Source organism: Nycticebus coucang, chromosome 7 (assembly GCF_027406575.1).
Source record: "Nycticebus coucang isolate mNycCou1 chromosome 7, mNycCou1.pri, whole genome shotgun sequence".
Taxonomy (NCBI): Eukaryota; Metazoa; Chordata; class Mammalia; order Primates; family Lorisidae; genus Nycticebus; species Nycticebus coucang.
Window position 1 is genome coordinate 88,819,818 of NC_069786.1, and position 15,582 is coordinate 88,835,399.

The following is a 15,582-nucleotide window of genomic DNA, read 5'->3' on the forward strand; positions in this document are numbered from 1 at the left end:
ATCCCTAGAGATGATATATTAACTTTATGTGAATATGAGCAAAACTGTGCTGACCCTTAATATCTCCCCTGAAGGACATCAGAAAACAAGTTGTGGACACAAGAATCACCATTGAGTCCTGAAATAAATAGCAGTAAACAGGTCATGCCAAAGCTGAGAGTCTAAAGTGGTCAATGAAAGGTAATTATGATTTGAAGGTTTTGCCTTGATTGCATGTGGCCAGGACTAGAAGCCTTTGAAAATCTGGAATATTACTTCCAGACCAGTCTACTTGTGGGAAACTATTTCTTTGCAGATGTGGATAGGGCCTAAGAATAAGAGGAGGATGCCCAAGCGAGCCTTGTTAGAGCTTACAGCAGTTCTGTAACCGGAAGTCAATCCGCCATTCTTCTCTTATCCCCCGGTTCCTGGCTTGTGATTTTTCACTGCAGCAAGTATTCTGCTTCTTTCCTGTCACAGAAAATGTGGCTTTTCTTATCTGTAAGGTGTCTCAATTTAGTGGAAAATAGAATTGAGTCCGCTGCCCACTCCCTGTTCCAGGACTGTTTTTCTCAAAATAGGAAATATATAATGTGTAGGCTGGGTGGCTAGAATTAGGTTGAATCAGTATGAAACAGGGAGATTTGTTTGCTTCAGAAAAAAATCTCTTACTGCCTTGGCTTGCTGTAGAATCCAGGACAAATATCTAGACTCAGAGTACAGAAATCAAATCATCCTGGATAGATTATTATAATGATGACCCTCTCCATGGATTCCCACTCACCTTTTTAACAAAACCTTTTGTGGCCAAACTGACATTTCTAGTTAAGATACGGAAACCATTATATTTAATGCCTTCTCATTGATTAGTTCAAAAAAGAAAGAAAAAGACTTTCCTATGGAGATAGGGGTAAATCTTTCCTTTCTCTGTTTTTATAATGAATTTAATTTGGCCGGGGCTGGGTTTGAACCCACCACCTCTGGCATATGGAACCGGCGCCCTACCCGCTGAGCCACAGGCGCCGCCCTTTATAATGAATTTACATGTAAAGTCACCTGTTTTCTAGATATGCAGATGAAATTAATCTCCTCAAAATAAATAGGGGAAAATAAGCAGGGAAAAATGACATGTTTGAGGTTTTTTTTTTTTTTTTTTTTTTTTTTTGCAGTTTTTGGCCGGGGCTGGGTTTGAACCCCACCACCTCCGGCATATGGGGCCAGCGCCCTCCTCCTTTGAGCCACAGGTGCTGCCCAGATTTTTTTTTTTTTTTTATGACTTTAAAACATTCATCTGGGTAAAGATACTTCCAATCTATTTCAATCCAGCTTTGTATTCTTATTTTCTATCTACCTGTTGGGTAACAAAGGATTAAATTTGTTTTGTTTGAGAATATCACAGAGCAACAATGAAAATGTGAATCACTCCAATGCCAGTACATGGTCTGGAAGAGAAAAGGGAAAAATCCCTCCTAATGTTTGAAATTTCTAGCGCCCATAGTTGAGAAACAGGGAAGGTCACAAACCCCAGCAGAAGTGTGCATTTCTCCCTGAGTGAAGGATTTCCATGGAACAGTACTCATCAAATGCAAACAAAACTTGTACCTTAAGGAAGGGAACTTCTTTCCATGCTCCCAGATCTCTCAATCTGAAACCTCATTCTTCCATTAACAAAGAATTGTGCTTTGTGATTTATGAAGTCTGTTTCTTTTTCTTCAAGTTGAATGTTAATGTTCTGCCTTGTGCATTTAACTTAATGGATATTCTCAAAACTGGCAGTTTTTCTTTTATGCAGTAAGAAGGAATAATTCTGAATTAAGAACACCAAAGTAGGTTAAGGATACATTATGTCAGAGGCTGTAGATTGTTAACAAGCAAAAGAAGCACAAGACATAGAGTATAATACAATTAAGAGCAACCGGGCAAGATTGCTAAGCCATTTCATACCAGTGACTTTACCTGTTGATGCCACAGGTGACGCTTTCCAGTCTGTCTAAAATTTAATAGGGCTCTAGGTGTTTTTTTCTAATTTCTGAGCGAACTGCAATTAGCAAGTATAGCAGATGATGTGGGTGCCCTGCCTGCATCCCTTTACTAGGGCCATCCACCCTTCTCCAGCTGCCGTGAGTGTGGCTGCTAATGACACACAGCTGCCCCCTCTTCTAGAGCCTTGCTGATGGCAGCTTATCTCCCCATGGGTTATGATGTTCACCCCAATTAAGGGCAACTGATGATTGATGGATATGGGGGTGCAAATGTCCCTGTTGCATTAAAGGAGAGGGTCATAATTACTTTTGTAGTGTGATCTCATGGATCGGGTTAAGACTAGCCCTTCTTTGGGAACGTATCCTTGCTCTGCTCTTTCCTCTCCTGCTTTATATCCTCCCTTGCTGGCTTTCCCCAAAGTGTGCCCCTTCCTTATGTCTCATGCACCACAGCTACTGTCTGAACCTCTGATTCTAGACACTGAAGCTACTGAGTTTGCCTATGTATTTTAACATTTTTTCCTGATGAATTCAATAACACAATATCATTGTTAACCAGAATTCCACTGAAAAACAATGGACTATTCCCTTCAAATTATTAAAAGTCTGTTCTTTTGACCCTTAATAAGCTCTTATAAGAAGAAAAGTTCCTTTTCTTCAGTAGTGTTCTCTGTGTGGCCTTTGTCTACCAGCTTACACGGAAAAAGCATGGTTGGCAAAGAATCAAAGTCACAAAGGTTGGAAATTTGAACTCTATGACTGATTTCTACTTGCCTCCTTCCAATATTGCTAGTTTGCCTGGTATTCAACTCTATTTATAGCACTCCTCTTAAAAGCTTGGCTTTTCAAGTTAGAATAACGTCCTGCCACAATAGGAATAATTATTATGGCCTTAGTATATGGTAGTCATCAGGGTGACAAAAGATTTTTGCGTGGAATCAAATAGTCCATCCAAGTTGAAATGATATGTATTTTCTAGGCGCTCTGTAATTAGAAATGTGATTGTATAAATGTCTGAAAATCTGTTCTGGTTTTAAAGAAATTGGCCTGGAGCCTATTCTAGTCTGGACACAAAATTCACAGAATTTGAAGGTCTCCTTGTATCTGGGCTAGCTGGTTGTGGGAAGGTGGGCTGATTCAGCAATTGAAAGAATGGTGATTCTAGCTGACAGATGCGGTCCTCGAGGAAATGTCACGCTGACCCTGCTGCTTAGAAAGGCAGAGCAGAGAGGTTATGTAAAAGGACACAGGAAACAGAAATATTTTAAAGACATTATTATTTCTGTTGGGTGGGGCGGGGATTCATGACTGAACACTGGGAGAATTGGAGTCCTTCACCCACTCCCAAACTCTGCTTTTACCAAACATAATGTCCCAACATGTTGACCGATGCACCAAATTTGGCATTACTGATTCTCAGTACTATATTTGGGTTTAAAGAAATTGGCTTTTTGTTTCCATCATGTTATTATTTATTTATAATCAATATCTTCTAATTCTAAAATATTCTTATAGCAAGAAGGTGCTTTCTATTTTCTATTGAGACATCTGACATTCATTTTGATTCATTTTCTTCATGTTTACAAGTGATTTTTGCTGGATTTGTAGGATGTAGATTTGTTAGCATTTGATCTTTGAATGGAAGGCATCCATTTGAAGGTCACTGCTGAAGTCAGGAAATTGCTTTTAATTTTATATAATTTATGGTTCATTTGTAAAAGTCACAGAATTTCACATTCTAAGACATTTTCCTAGGATTCTGTTTCAAAAAGGCTACTGCCTCTTAAGAAAAGATGAACACTTTTTGTGGTTGTTGTTGAATTTCCAAACAAAAAAACTTGGAACTTGCCATTTTTTACTGAGAAAGTAGATGTAATTATTATAGTTGCTAATGTCCTTGTTCAAAATCCTTCCCTTGCCTACCCTATAATTGTCATACCACTATCAAAGGTTAGATAACATAAGAAGCCTCTCTGGAAATTAGGTACTTCCTGTTCCTATTTAATAGAAGGGAAATAACACTTGGTGAGTCAAAAGAAAAATACTGACTTCAGAAAATCTGGGTTATTTTCTATTTTTTTCCTTGGGACCCCTGTGCATTTCATAACTGTCTCAATCTAAATGAACAATAACTGGAAATATAAAAATGAACTTCAAATTTTATATTTTAATATGTCATTCGAATGTTTTATTCTTTAAACTTTTATATTTGCAGGATTTAATGAAAAGAAAATAAATGGTATTGGAAATTTTAAAATCTCATAAGAGTAAAATTTTGACTTTGATTAGCTTAAACATCTCTAGTAGTATTTTTTTTAAGAGTTGGAACCTAGCAAGGCCAAAAAATAAATAAATAAATAAATAAATTAGTGCATAAAAGGAAGGACACAGGTTATTTGCATATGCTTATGAAGTGACTACATCATCTCTCTGAGTTGGTTTAATTTGTCGATTTAAAAATTTAATCTTTTTCTTTGATTTTCTTTGCCTAATTATTTCTTGCCTAATTGTAGAAACAAACTGTAATCCCTTAAACTAGAACTTTACTACTACCCCTAACCTCTCTTAGTTGTTTAGCTAGTAATTAAATCATGAAACTAATAGTTTAAGGCATTAAGGAAAATTAATTACTTGTGAATAAGTATTAATAATTATTTTTATAGATATGAGTGTGATATATGGAAAAACAGATTACTGATATAATAAAAGCCTTAAGATATAGTTCAACTTCAATTAGCCATGTTCATGAAAGAGGTAAAGATAGCCCAAAATATATTTCAGAATAACCTATGTTATTAATATGCATTTATATGATTTTAGAGCTGATTTTCTTCTATAATTAAAATGGCTAAGGCTAACTTCAAAATTAATTTGCATTCTCTTGAGTTTCCACCAATTAATGGCACACAAGGTCATTATAGAGGCCAGTCAGTCTAGAAATAAGTCTTTCGCTGCAGTTATTCACTAAGTGAGTAAGCCACATCTGGTTAACAGGGAATGCTCCTCAAGCAGGAAAAAACGCAATGGCATGGTAGCTAACAATGAAGAAAAGGTGGAAAGTCCTTAACTGTCAGAAGTTCATTGTGTCATAGAGCAGGAATTATTTCATTGTACAGAGGGTGTCTGGGTGCAATTGCACGCGAACTTTATGGACTCTCTGTATATAAAATAATTTGCTAATTTAAGTCATGAAGATTCCCAAACCATGTAATGTGAAATCTACTATAGCCATACTGAGAAAGGGTAAAGTTGCATGTTGAAAAGTTAGCTGTTACCCTTCCTCAAGGTCATCTTTAGAATATATGCAATGCCCTATGTAAATTTTTTGGCAGGGCCTCTGTCTATAAAAAGGGTGTCCAACATTTTTCTTTTCTATGCCACATACTGGAAGAATAAGAGTAGTTTTGGGCTGGGCATAGTGGCTCATGCCTATAATCCTAACACTCTGGGAGGCCAAAGTGGGTAGATTGCCTGAACTCACAGGTTTGAGACCAGCCTGAGCCAGAGCAAGACCCTGTTTCTAAAAATAGCCAGGTGTTGTGGCAGCTGCCTGTAGTTTCTGCTACTTAGAAGGCTGGGACAAAAGAATCACTTGAGCCAAAGAGTTTGAGGTTGCTGTGAGTTATGATGGCATAGCACTGTACTGAGGGCGACAAAGTGAGACTCTATCTCAAAAAAATAAATAAATAAATAAATAGAGTTGTTTTGGGTCACACATCAGATACACAAACACTAACAAATGCTGCTTAGCAATAAAAAGGTCTGTGCACACTTTCATTATATCCAATATCACAGATAAGCAAAAAGAGTCCTCACAAAATTGGCATGTAGCCCACAGGACACAGTTTGGACACCCCTACTCCGTACAAAATAATTTGATTTTAAATGTGTTAGAAATATAAAATGGCAATATGAGAATGATTTTACACCTGGGTTTTCTGTTCTGATCCATAGGTCTGTGTCTGTGTTCTTATATCAGTACCATGCAGTTTGGGTTACTATATCCTTGTAGTACGTATAGCTTGAAGTCTCGTAGATTCATGTCTCCTGATTTGTTCCTTTTACTTAAGGTTGTTTAGGCTATGCAGAGTCTTTGCTGGTTCTATATGAAACATAGAATTATTTTTTTCTAGATATGCAAAAAATGACATTGATATTTCAATGAGGACTACATTGAATCTCTAGATCACTTTTGGTAGCATGGACATTTTAACAATGTTGATTGTGTTGATCCATGAACACGATGTGTTTTTCCATCTGTTTATATCCTCTGCTATTTCCTTCTTCAGTGTTCCATAGTTCACTGACAAATTAGCAGCATTCATATATGCCATATACTCACCATAGATATATTTCAAAAATATAACTATATCTTAAGGCTTTTATTATATCAGTGATCTATTTTTCCATATATCACTCACACTCATATATATAAACATAATTATTAATATTTATTCACAATTAATTCATAGCATTCATAAATGCCATATACCATATATGCCATAATTCATAGCATTTAACTAAGGTAGCGATAGACCTCTACAAGAATCCTTGTTAAATATAATCCTTAGTTAAATATATTCCTAGGTATTTTATTTTCTTTGTTGCAATTGAGAGGGGTATTGAGCTTTGATTTGGTTCTTAGCTTGACTGTTGTTGGCATATATGAATGCTATTATTTGTCTATGAAGAAGAAGAAGGAAGAAGGATGAGAAGGAGGAGAGGGAGGAGAAGGAGGAAAAGGAGGAGAGGGAGGAAGAGAAGAAGAAGAAGAAGAAGAAAAGAACTAATACCCTTTAACAACCTTCATGGAAATGGACACCATTCTTCTAAGTGAAGTACCTTAAGAATGGAAAGATGCATTCCCTATTCAATCAGAACTAATCGATGAACAGTTAAGTGTATTTATGGAAATAACAGTCATCAAAAATCAAGTAGGTGGAGGGGGGAAGTGGGGATAGGTAAATTCACACCCAATGGGTACATGCACACTATCTGGGTTATGGGCACACTTGTAATTTGGCTAAAACAGTATAATAGAAATATATGTAGGCAAAACATTTGTACCCCTATAATACTCTGAAATAAGGAGGGGAAAAGGGAGGAGATTTGGTAAGTTTTCATCTAATGGGTGTGAGAGAGGGGTATATGGAACATCGCTTGGGTGAAGGGCTCAAATACAACTTGGACTTTACCTAACAAACACAAATAATGTAATCTAATTATTTGTACCCATATATTAATCTGAAAAAAAGAGTGTTATAAAGTTCGTGCTTCAGAATAATGGGTAGAGTATGGAGAACCCTCAAAGAACTCAAGCTAGACCTCCCATTTGATCCTGAAATCCCATTTCTGGGCATCTACCCAGAAGGAAAAAAAAATCCTTTTATCATAAGGATACTTGCACTAGACTGTTTATTGCAGCTCAATTTATAATTGCCAAAATGTGGAAACAGCCTAAATGCCCACCAACCCAGGAATGGATTAACAAGCTGTGGTATATGTATACCATGGAATGCTATTCAGCCATAAAAAATGGAGACTTTACATCCTTTGTATTAACCAGGATGGAGGTGGAAAACATTATTCTTAGTAAAGCATCACAAGAATGGAGAAGCATGAGTCCTATGTATTCAATTTTGATATGAGGACAATTAATGACCTAGTACACAGTGTGGGGTGGGGGAAGAGGAGAGCACAGGGAGAGAGAGGGAAGGAGGGGAGTGGAGGAAAAGAAGAGCAGAGAGAGGGAAGGAAGGAGGGGGTGGGGTCTCAGTGTGTGACACACCTTTTGGGGGCAAGACACAATTGTAAGAGGGACTTTACCTAACAAATGCAATCAGTGTAATCTGGTTACTTATACCCTCAACGAATCTCTAACATTAAAGAAAAAAAAGAATAATGGGTATAGATATTTATACATTTGTTTATTGTCCGATCATTGTATATAAAGATTCCTCATATTAGCTAGTAGCTTGGCATTGTATCTTCTTGCTTTTTATTATCAAATGCATGGTTCCTGGTTAATTTGTTTTTTCCTAGCATGTGAGAAACAGGTAGCAATGCTGTTGTCAGTCACAAGGAGTCACAATGCCATGGCTCTTCAGATGCTGTTAGTATTGGAACAGTATAGATCTACTTGTTTCTGGATTTTCTATTATTAACATTTATTTAATGCTGGCTATATCATTACTCATGAGGCTGTGTCATTCATCCTGCCACCCAGTGTATGGTTTCCCTTGATTGTCTCAAAAGTTGTTATGATGCTTTGTTGATGACCACAGATGCAAATCTTATTTTGCATATGCAGAAAAATACAAGTGTTAAGTTGTTTTTTTACTGATCATGTTAAATTACTGCTCGGAATTTGATAGCATAAACTTGGAATAATTCTTTTTCCAACTATGTCTTCTTTTGAACTCTAGAAAGTGGCCACTGCAGTCCCAGAATGTGTTCTCTTGATGATGGTTGTATTTCTGCCTTCCACCACTTCCATCCCTGGGTAAGTGAGAGAATCGTGGGGGATAAGCAGAATGATGCCCTTTGCACAAGAAATGTCTATCCCTTGTTCAGCATGGCTCAAGACCAGCCAGGCAGGGTGCAACATCAACACAAGGGTGGAAATGATCCAGAAGGGCATAGGAGAGCAAAGATCTTGAAAACTCTAGTAGGAAGAAATGGGCAAGGCCATGTCCTCAGTCTGACCCGTGGTATGGAGCTTGCAGAGGAAGTGGAGAGACAGCTCTGGGTAGAGAACACTTACTGCCACCCTGTCCCTTGGGCCTGTAGTCGAAGAGCTATTATATCAGTCCATTTGCATAGCGTAAGCCCAGGGATCAGCAGAGCTGGGAATTGTCCCATGTCAAAGTGAGAGTCGCCTCAAATCAGCATGTCAGCATCATTCCAGAGGCTCAATGTCATCCAATCTGTCACAATATCATAAAAATAAAAGACTAATGACTAGCAGTTTTCCTCCTGGAGGTGCTTTAGGGCATCTTGTTTATTTCACGTATAGGGTGGCAGCATAGAGAGGAGAAATGGAGACGTGGGTCCTGGTCTGGTCTGAGGCTTCCTGTCCAGATAGCATTGTCAGAAGGGCTGTTACCAGACACCAGAGGGGAACTTAGAAAATTTCTTGGAAGGTGCTATGAGGCATAGAGCTCTCTGAGTTGCAGGGGTCCTGCTTGCAGGGGTGTGAGAGCAATAATGGATTTCCTATCAGATTCTCTGGTGCTGTCCTTCTTACTAACATTTGCCTCATACAGTCTTGAGGTTTGCTCTTAAAGCTGCTAAATCACTACTAAGTGTCCTTGATGTCCCAGTAAGCGGCCTTCAGAGGTCTGCTTTCAGGATTTCTCTATAGCAGAGGTGAGGGAGTCTAAGACTTTGAAAGCAAATTCCCTCATTCTTCAAGCATTAACATAAATTCATAAGCTGTAGCAATATGCATATTCGTCCATTTCCATTTCAGAATAGTGGACAGATCTCTGAAGAGAAACTTTCAGCTTGTACACTCTTGACATAGAGAAGACGCTCATGGAAATTGGGGCCATTATTATTGCTTACTGTGTTTTCATTTAAATTGATGACAGCAGAGCCACTTGTCACTTCAGTAGAAAAATTGAATATATGAGTTTTGTGGAAGCTTCTGGAGTCATAAGTTACGACTAGTAATGTAAATCTATTTTTTAATGTCTAGTCCCATTCAAAGAACAATGAAAGGGAATGGAAGCCTCTTTGTCTTTTTGTACTTAGAAGAAACAGGTATGAAAAATTGGTATTCTAAAGCCATAGATCAAGCATTGTAGTTTAAGAATTTCAGAATGACAATAATTAGAAAGAAATGCATCTTTTGTGGAAAGAGCAATACTTTTTATTTCTTTAGTGTTGCTAAGAAGAAAAGATGTGGTAATGATCAGAGGATAGAACTTTGTTTCTTCTCTGGAGCATAGATGAACTCCAGACTTCAGTTTAACTTTGATTTCTTCTGCTTTTCTGTTTTGTCTTCTTCATCTTCTTCTTTTTTTAATGACACTGTTCCTTCACATATGAAGAAATCATGTTAAAATTCTCGTAAAAATCCTTGTTAAAATCCTTCTTCATAAATTCTTTACTTAGGCAAAGGATCACTTCCTTCAGATGTTTTATTTAAATTGGCTTTAGAGTAAAATTAGTTGACTCTCTCCCAAAATAGGGGCTTTTGGACAGCCTGTCTGTCCCATGAGGAGTACCTGTTTCAGGTAGAACAATGACTCGGTCTGATGCAACCTCTGTCCACAATTTAAAAATCCTTGAGAAATAATAAATAATCTCTCTATTTTAGGGATGACTGATTCATTGCTAATATCTTTGCTTATTCTTATGTAACTAATAAAGAAATGAAAAGCTACTCCTATTTAGCAGTGATAAAGAATAGTGTAGAAGGGGCATGTTTTGCTGAGAAAGGAGCTCTGGGAGAGATTAAAAGAGAAAAAGTAATGTGGTACTGTTGATTGAAATTCAAAGAGGAAGTAGACGCTTATACATCTTTCATATATTTTTCCCCTTGAGGGACACATAAGAAAATGGCTGACCATAGTTATCACTGAAGTATGGAGTTGGGAGGAATGGGATAGAAGTGGCTTATGTAATTCTCATTTAATACATTTTTTGCCTCATTTCAATCCCCTTACTATGTTCCTTTTTGTGGTATGGTAGACAAAATTCTCAGATAGTCTCCAAGATTTTAGACCTATGTAATCTCCAGGTCTCTGACTGTGATGAGTTTTACTTTGTGATTTTACAATGTTATATGACACAATTTACTAGAAGAGAGATGATCTAGGTAGGCCTGACCTAATCACAGGAGCTCTTTAAAAGCAGAGAGTTTTTTTTCTGGCTGGAGGGAGAAGATGATGACAACTTGGACATGTCATTGCTGGAAGGAAGGGGCTACATGGTGAGGAAAATGGGCAGCCTCTTGGAGCTAAGAGTAGTCTGAGGCTGACAGGCCGGTCCCATTTATTTCGTTTTGTTGTTGCTGTGATTGCCATTAGAGTCTTCTTCATAAATTCTTTACTTGGGCAAATATCTAGAAGAGTTTTTCCTACACTTTTTTCTAGCATTCTTATGGTTTCATCCCTTAAATTTAAGTTGTTTTTTGATCTTGAATTAATTTTTATGAGGGGTGAGAGTTATGGATTCTGTTTCGTTCTTCTGTATGTGGCTATCAAATATTTCAGAACTATTTATTGAGTAGGGTTTCTTTTCCACAGTGTATATTATTGTCTGCTTTGCCAAAGATCATCTGGTAGTATGTGGATGGTTTTATATCTGGGCTCCTTGTTCTGTTCCATTGGTTTATGTCTCTATTTTTGTGTCAACACCATGCTGTTTTGCTTACTATAACTTTGTAGGTTAGTCAGAGTCTGGTAATATGATGCCTCCAGATTTGTTCTTTTTGCTTAAGATTGCTTGGGTTATTTGGACTCTTTTCTGGTTCCAAATAAAGCAGAGAATTATTTTTTCTAGATCTGTGAAATATGATATCAACATTTTGAATGGGATTACATTGAATTTGTAAATCACTTTGGGAGGTATAGACATTTTAACAATGTTGAGTAATCAACATTACTCTTGGGTTTTGTCTGTGTACACAGTACAGGGCCTGGCACATACAGATGCCTAATAAATGTAATAAATATTAAAAAAACAAAATGAATATCTGTACTAAGGAAATGTTTCTTAAAGATAAAAACACCTTGTAGTTATTGGACAATTCAGGCCAACTGCTTTTATTTAATCTTTGAAAAGTCTAGCTAAAAGGTAGTTGAGAAGGATACTTTAGTCTCTGATGATAAAAAGAGCTATGGCAGGAAGAAAAAAGAAAGAGAATTAAGGATTATAGCAAAATTAAACCGGATGTGCACCAGTCTCCCTTTCTCTGATTAGTTTTAGGGCAATCTCACAAGCTAAGATACCGCTTTTCTCCATCTATCCTGGCAGGGAGAGCTTCCTTTTATTATGTAAGCACTTAAAATTATTGATTTGAAGTCCCTAGGAAATTTGACTTTTCATGTAAGGACACATTCATTGGAATATGCTGCTTTTCCCTGCATGCCGTTAGGGTCACAGAGACAATTAACATGCAGCGGACCTTAGAGAACACAGCTAATCCTCGTGCTTCCTTAGAACTTCAAGTGGTTATGAGCACAAAAAGTTTCTCCTTAACAAAGGACATCTTGACCCTTGTGCTATATCTGTACCAGTTTTTTTCCTCTAACTCTGAGCTCTGAAGGCTCAATTTAGCATCTAAAAAAATTGAGCTGTGTTCTTTCCCTTTTGTACCTCATTATCAATAATAAAGAGTTGAAGAATTGGAGTGTTGCCTGGCAATTTTGCTATGAAATATGACAGAGCAGAATATGAACTTGCTTTTTTGTCCTGCATGGGGCCTCCATGTTATTGACAGGGGAAGATGTTTTACAAATGAAACACAGAAATGGAGTCCCTTCATATGCTCAGTTTACCGAGAATACCCAAGCCCTTTGATATCCAGGGCTCTGCAGATGGCTACCGATATCAGTGATAAGGAGTGGTGCATTCCCATAAGAGCAGTAGTTCCCAACCTTTTTGGCACCAGGACCGGTTTCATGGAAGACAGTTTCTCCACGGGCAGGATGTGTGTGTGTGTGTGCGCGCACGGGTACAGGTGCACATGTAATCAGATAGGAGGTGGCACCCAGGCTGTGATACCTAGTCATGGGAAGGGGCTGTAATTTGCGTACTCACCTGCTGCTCACCTCCTGCTGTGTGGCAGGTTTCAAAGAGGCCACAGCCTGGGGATTGGGGATTGTAGCGTTAGAGAACACACCTTCCAGTGGGATTGGTTACTAACATGTCAGTGCATTAACAACACATGCAGCATTAACAGCAAACTTTTCATAAATTCTATAAGCCGCAGGGGGGAACATCTTACAAATGTTGGCAGGAGTCCTTTTGCGTTTTATATCCCTCTAAGAAAGTTTTGTGTTTTTTCTTAAGGCAGATCCAAGCCTGTCACTACTTTTTTATTCTTGTGTCTGTCTCTGGGAGAGGAAGGAGAAACCAAGGTCCTTCTTCTGTATAGACCAGGAATCAGAAACTGATGGCTTGTGCCTAGGCCACATCCAGCCAGCAGACGTTTATGTCTGGCTCTTATGATGTTTAAAAGATTTGAACTTGTTGCCCAAAGTTAAATGCTAGGAGATTTTCATTTTAGGGAAATCTGGAGTTTGGCTCTATTTAAAAGAGACTTATGCTAGCATGGGGCCCAAAAGCCACTTGGCCTGATTGCTTACGTGGCAGCTGGAGTTAGGTAGTGATTTTCAGTTTCCCACCACCAGAGTGGCTCCTACAACATACCTTCCCTATGTGGGAATTAGCAAGAGGAAATGTCTCTGATTAGATGAATACTCAAGGTGTCTATCAGACAGGACAAGGTCCACGTGCAATACCTTTGCCACAGTTTCACCCACCTCCAGAGCCATTTTACTCAGTCTGAGCCTTTGGGCATTTGAATATGTGACCCCTGCCAAAGCCTTTGGAAGAAGTTGCTGCCTGGAGCATGCATCTGAATGAATGGGGGCTGGCCTAGAGGGTTTTCTTTGATTTCTTGCCCACAGAGATGGAGACACCAGCATTTCTTTGACCTACCTCCTGTTTTTTTTCTGAATACACAGCTAGACAATTTTTCAGGAATCATATTCATAGGCTAGGGCTCCCTGTTTTCATGGTTAACTCCTCTTCCTGAATCCTCAACCCCCAACCTGTGCCCCATGCTGATTTTCCATTTGCTCTTTTTTTTTCAGCCTTTGAGCAGAAGTGTCCAAGTAGCATATAGAGATATTTCTAGTATGACACAGGGATATGACTCCTTTACTTAAAGAGTTTGTGGCAGACTTTATGAGCCATCTTTGGATGAGTTGATTCCAGTATCTATCTCTGTTGACGGCTTGCTCTTATTAAACCTTGCCCCAAAATGAACCCTGAAGCCACTGACAATGGACAAGGCCAGGGAACTAAGGGGCCCCTCTGTGGCCTCAGCAGACTTGAATAAGAGTCTCTCCGTGTTAGTGGCTCTCCAAGAACCACAGGCTATTTTTTTGTTGTTGTTGTTGTTAGCTTTGGAATGGCAATCGTCAAAATCATTTACAAAGTGCAGTTAGCAGTATGTGATGAGGCATAAGGGGTGATAAAATGAACTTACTATACCATCTAGAGCTTATAGAGTGACTTACAAGGAAGCACAGTTGTGTGATAATAGGGTCCCTGTTTTGGCAATAGCGTAGATTTCAGATTGGTATTAAACGCTGGCTCTGCCCTCCCTGGTTATTTAAACTTGGACTACTCACTTAATTCTGTGACTCTAGGAGGAAAAGTAGTTACATTGTAACAGGATGAACGAGAATTTAGAGTGGTTAAAAACTATGTAGTCTGAGCCCAACTCCATCTTACTAGTTGGATTCAATAAACTTCAAAATTCCCAGGTTCCTAACTCTTTTCAAATGGAGGTAAAAATAGTATCTTCTGCCAGATGTGATGGCGTACACCTGTAACCCTAACACTCTGGGAGGCCAAGGCAGGTGGATTGCCTGAGCTCAGGAGTTCCAGACCAGCCTGAGCAAAAGTGAGACCCTGTCTTTAAACAAATACCTGGGCACTGGGGTGGGTGCCTATAGTCCCAGCTACCTTGGAAGCTGAGGCAAGAGGATCCTTTGAGCCCAAGAGTTTGAGGTTGCTGTGAGCTACAGTGCCACAGCACTACCCAGAGCAATTGAGTGAGATGCTGTCTCTAAAAAAAAAAAAAAAAAGTATCTTCGTAATAGGATTTTGTATGATTAAATGAGATAATGATTGTGTCTGGCATGTGGTGGGTACACAGCATTGCTGGCCATGGGCGTGCCTGGCCTGGTGTAAAGTAAACTCTTAACTACTTTGGCACTAAGAATTTTAGCAAACAGGAACTAAGGAAATAAAGGTTGCTTTACTCAATCAGTATTTAAAAAAATAGCTTTTACAGTGGAAAGTGTTTAAATGTCTGAACATCAAGCTGATGTGCTAAAGGTGTGACTTCTTAATTGGGGCAGTTTGTGTAGAGAGTTAAAAATAATTTTGGAGTTTCAAATACCACAGGATAATGTAATAGTTGAAATAAAAGTAAGAAATATCTTTAATAATGCGAGTTACTGCCTGTTTTCTAGGGATTAAGTTCCTGGCTCCAGATATCTTTATCTGGACACCCAGATCACACAAAATATAAAGGTCACAATGTCAGTTTCATCTGAAACTTGTTTTGCAGTGGCTGAGTCTTGGTCTTTAGGTAAAGACTTGTGGTTGCTACGGAACTGTTAATGATTGCTGCCTGCACCTCAATTCTTCATACTCCCAATCTCCAATATAAAATCACTTAGATTCGGGCTCTAGGGCAGTAAACAAACTTTTGAGCAGGAATTAACTGGGTTTGGGCATTAGTGTCTTAATGTAGGAAATGACTTTCATTATAACCTTTACTTACACTGGCAGCCTGGCTATGTTGAAGGAGCTTCTGTTTCCTGATACTGGGCTGAATCGCTTGAGGTTCAAAATTTGTTCTTCTGGGTGA